At 31.6% G+C, this 5,223-nt stretch overlaps 1 long non-coding RNA gene across 1 annotated transcript; it reads left to right on the top strand.

Annotated features, from left to right (window-relative positions):
* The first annotated feature begins 2,418 nt into the window (after positions 1-2,418).
* LOC119614231 lies at positions 2,419-2,984 on the top strand. Its single transcript, XR_005232313.1, has 3 exons — positions 2,419-2,538; positions 2,617-2,803; positions 2,870-2,984. It is a non-coding gene; the product is annotated as an uncharacterized LOC119614231 (long non-coding RNA).
* Positions 2,985-5,223: the final 2,239 nt, after the last annotated feature.

Raw genomic sequence — 5,223 nt, forward strand, 5'->3', positions numbered from 1 at the left:
GAAACTTATTTATGTCGAATTTCATCGCTATACTTGCATTTTGTGGCCAGTAATGAGTGTTAAAGTCATTTTCAGAAGGGGACCTTATATGGGGGGTAGGGTCATTTATGGGCCGATCCTGAAAAAATTTGGTAGAAAGATTTTGGCTCATATGGAACTTATTTATGTCGAATTTCATCGCTATACTTGTACTTCTGAAGCAGTTATGCCCGTTGAAGCTGTTTTTTGGAGGTCCACTTGTATGGGGGCTATCCGAAAAAGTGGACCGATATTGCCCATTTTCAATACCAAACAAACCTTAACAATAGAGAATATTTATGTTTCCATCATTCCAAAACTGCATAGCGGCCAGACGGACCACGACAAGTTATTTTCCTTATCTTAGGGTCATGGCTTCGTTAAGGATTGACAAATTAGAATTTTTTTGACAGAACGGTGGTAATAGGTTGGTGTGGCTGTGCACGATCCAATTCCCGGACGGACGGACTTCGGTTCAGACTGAAACGGACATGGCTAGAATCGTCTTAGAATTTAATAATGACCCGGAATATATATTAACTTTTATGGGTTCATGACAATATTTCGATTGTGTTACAAACGGAATGACAAAACTCACAATATACCCCCCATCTTTTTGATGGTGGGTATAAAAAAAAACAAGTAAGAGTGTTATATTCGGCTGTGCCGAATCTCTATACCCACCATCAAACCGTATGCCGTAAAGGAATGCTCCCATATAAACATCAGGGTGTTGTTTGGAATATAGCTAAGACAATTATGGACCGAGCTCTTTTGAACTAACAAAATATTAATTTTAATATTTTGTACTGTACTTGTAATATCAGAGTTTTCTTCATCAAATTTTCTAAAGAGGATCTCATATGTGGTGTATGGTCAATTGTTGACCTATCCTCATAACTTTTTGTAGACTGATTTTGGTTCATATAAAACTTGTTTACATTCGCTGTTCTCGCATTTTTATGCCAGCAATTAGCGTTCATGTAATTTTATAAAGTGGCTTATATGGGGGGGTAGGGTGAATTACCGACACATTCCGCATGAAATTCGGAGCGAATTTCATAACCGTATTTCATAACTCATATTTTTAAGCCAGTAATGATCGTTAAGAAATTTTCTAAAGGGGACCTTGTATGGGCGGTAGGGTAAATTATGGACCGATCCTCCCTAAATTTAGTGGAGAGATTTTGGCACGCATTAAACTTATGTGCGTCAATTTTCGTCACTACATTAATATTTTTAAGCCAGTAATGAGCAGTATAGTTATTTGCAGAGGGGGCCTTATATGGGGGAAGGGTCATTTATGGGCCGATCCAAAAAAAATTGGTACCGAGATTTTGGCTCGTAAGAAACTTACGTGTGTAGCATTTCATCGCTTTACTCTTATTTTTAAGACAGTAATGAGCGTTAAAGCTATTTCCTGAAGTGGACCCAATAGGGGGAGAAGGGCCAATTATGGACCTATCCATATTAAAGTTATTAAAAAGATTTTGGCTCGCGAGGAACTTAATTGTGTAAAATTTTATTGCTATATTCGTATTTTTTAGCCAATAATGAGCGTTAAGTAAGTCATTTTCAGAAGGGGACCTTATATGGGGGGGTAGGGTCATTTATTTGCCGATCTTAAAAAAAAATTCGTAGAGTTCGTAAGAACTTATTTATACCGGAATTTCATCGCTATACTCGCATTTTTGGACCCAGTAATGAGTGTTAAAGTAATTTCCTAAAGGGGACCTTATATGAGGGGTAGGGTCAATTATGGACCGATCCTCAAAAAATTTGGTAATAAAGATTTTGGCTCACATGAAACTTATTTATGTCGAATTTCATCGCTATACTTGCATTTTGTGGCCAGAAAATGAGTGTTAAAGTCATTTTCAGAAGGGACCTTATATGGGGGGTAGGGTCATTTATGGGCCGATCCTGAAAAAATTTGGTAGAAAGATTTTGGCTCATATGGAACTTATTTATGTCGAATTTCATCGCTATACTTGTACTTCTGAAGCAGTTATGCCCGTTGAAGCTGTTTTTTGGAGGTCCACTTGTATGGGGGCTATCCGAAAAAGTGGACCGATATTGCCCATTTTCAATACCAAACAAACCTTACCAATAGAGAATATTTATGCAAAATTTCAACTGCCTAGCTCCTCTCGTGTGGTCCCTATCGTGATTTCAACAGACAGACGGACGGACGGACGGACGGACGGACAGACGGACAGACGGACGGACATGGCTAGATCGTCTTAGAATTTAATAAGGACTCGGAATATATATACTTTTATGGGTCTATGAGCAATATTTCGATGTGTTACAAACGGAATGACAAAATCAATATACCCCCATCTTTTTTGATGGTGGGTATAAATATAGATTAAAAAATACACCGTCGAAAGTTTCAATCAAAAATTATAGTAAGTGTCATAGTAAGAAGAAATAAATTAAATGCAGAAAAAATTATTAATTTTTGCTCAACGCTCGCAAGGCAACGACTCGATTCAAAATTAGCAAGTTAATCAAAATGTAAGTAATCTACCTCAAAATGAAACGCTTTTTCAAAACAACACCATCAACGAAGTAATGAATTGAAAATTAATTTAGCTAAAACTTCATATGCAATAAAAGAAGATTTTATTAAGTTTGAGGCAAAAATTCAAGATTCAGAAGAACATTTTGAGAAACTAGTATACCAGAATCAGTAGAAGATGATGTTACTAAACAGTTTTGTTGGCAAGGTTCCAAAGATAAATCGAGATAAAAAAAATTTCAACTATGTTAGCAGTTAAAGGTACCTATTTATTTAAATTTGATATTTTGGATGTGGGATTTTCGACTAAATTTACAAATATTTCAGTTGCTTACCGCCAAAAATTTGCCGATCACAGCGAATCACAATTTGAAAAAGTAGTTATAACGTTTTTCCAGCAAGCAAAAAATCGACACGGCAAAAAAAAACAAAGAAATCATTTTAATTTGTTGCAATATATTCTAAATGTTTCTAAACTTTACTTTACATTTTTACTTATAATTAATATTTGCAAACAATTAAAAGACTTGTTTACATACATATACACATGTATGTATATCATTACATTATTTTAAGTAAATTTATTAAAAATTTTAATATTTAAATTTACATATTTTTTTTAGTAATACTTTGTTGTTAACATAATTTTGTGTTACATAAATATATGAAATAATTTAAATATTAAAAAATCAAGTTAATTTTATTTAGCAGATTAGTAGAGTGGCATTAAAAATGCTTGAATATCACTGTTTTTTTTACTTGAATTACCTTATACTTCAAAGGTTTGAATTAAGCTATATTTCAAAGATGGAATTCAAGCATTTTTTCTATTTGAATTATAATTTAATTCAAGCCTTGAATTAAAGTGTAATAATACTAGAATGTTCGACTTGAATTCAAGTTTCCTTTTCATTGGAGAATGCTATTGAATTAAAGTGTAATGCAAGTGTATTTCAACCCTTGAAAATTGAATGTTTGACTGGAATTAAATTGATTTACACTTTAATTCCAGCAAAAATGCTTATTGGGTTCTTTCAGGAATGTGACTACCGTTAGCTATTGGGTATGTGCGGGTGTAATTTCTGGATTTGGACATATATAAGGTAAGTGAAACTGAATTTAAAGTGCTTAAAATTAAAAAAGTGCTTTGGCGAAAATAAAAGTGCTGTCAGGAATTTTTGGACAAAAAAAATTTTAAAAACACAGTGAGTGCAGAAAGTGCGCGGACGGACAAAAAAAAACGTGAAAACAAAAAAAATTTATAAAAGTGAAAAAAAGAATTGTTGCCGGTATGCAATAAAAATTTAAAAATTATTTTCCAGAAATTACAGTGGGGTATAAAAGTGAAATGTAAACAAAACTTAAAGTGTAAAATTAAAGAAAAAAAAAAAAACAAATGAATTTAAATGAAATTATGGTGTAAATCGGATTTGTGTCTGTGAAAAAAATACAAATGAAATCTACAGTGTGCGACAAAAGTGGAATAAAAAAAATTAAAGTGAAGAAAAATTGAAAATGAAAATAAAATTAAACTATTGTGCGATTGAATTGTTGACGGTGAATAAAAAAAAAAATAGAGTAAAAACTAACAACGGAATTACAGTGAAAAATAAAAGTGAATAAAAATGAAAGTGAAACTGAAAACTAAAGTGATGGAAAATTAAGCCGGTGTAAAAAAAAATTAATACAGTGGAGAACAAAAGTGATGTGACAAAAAAAAATACTTCTATGGTATTAAGCGAAAATTTTAACCGTGTGTGTAAAGAAACTGTGTGGTGTAAAATAAAACTAATTTTGGAAAATACAGTGGCGGATAAAAGTGTGAGTGATTGAAGTAAATAAAATAAATAAAACTATTGAACTGTGCTATGGTTGTGGTGTTGTGAAATAATTAAAAACTTAAATTTATTTACAGTATTGAGCAAATGTCAGATTTTGGTCAAAATGTAAAGAAAACTAATGTGAAAAAAAAGTAAATTAAATAACGAAAACGGGTGGTCGCAAAAAGTGTGCTGTGAATAAATGCATATAAGAAAACTAAAATTCTCAAAATAAAAGTGAAAAATAATGAAAAATTGACTAATAAAAGTTAATTCAGATTTTTTGTAAATTATAGTTTTAAAGTTTTATATCTTTTTTTTTTTAATATTTTTTTATAAAATTTTGAATTTTCTTTTTCTTTGAATATTATTTCTTATTTCTAATGCTTTTTTATATATTTTCTCTCTTTCCAGATTATTAATTCATTATGGGGAAACTAGATTAGAAGACATGGACTTCAATGAAGACTCAGGTAAGTCTTGTGTTAAAGAGCTAGGTGGGAAATGCAAGGACTAGATTCACCAAAGATTTCAGGATAAATCCTTCGATCTTTGGCGAGAAATACCCCTTGACATTTCCAAACAGTAATATAAAAACAAAATTAATTTACTAGTATAAGTGCTGTTAAGATTTGAAAAAGTCCTAAAGAAGCATTATAAAAGAGAAATGTTCTCCGACAAATTCATTATTTTTTCTTTTGGAATTTTTCTTTTCTCAACTAAAAAGGTATATATATTAATAATATTTTGTTTCATACAGGTTCTGTGGGAATTCAAATGCCTCGTGAAGGACGGACCCTATGATGCTAACTCAAAACAATACAGTGGAATTGGCAAGTATTATAAAATAATATCGAAAAT

This window comes from Lucilia sericata, unplaced genomic scaffold (assembly GCF_015586225.1).
Source record: "Lucilia sericata isolate MDLA Ls3-8-SP2 unplaced genomic scaffold, ASM1558622v1 Contig002713F_arrow, whole genome shotgun sequence".
Taxonomy (NCBI): domain Eukaryota; kingdom Metazoa; phylum Arthropoda; class Insecta; order Diptera; family Calliphoridae; genus Lucilia; species Lucilia sericata.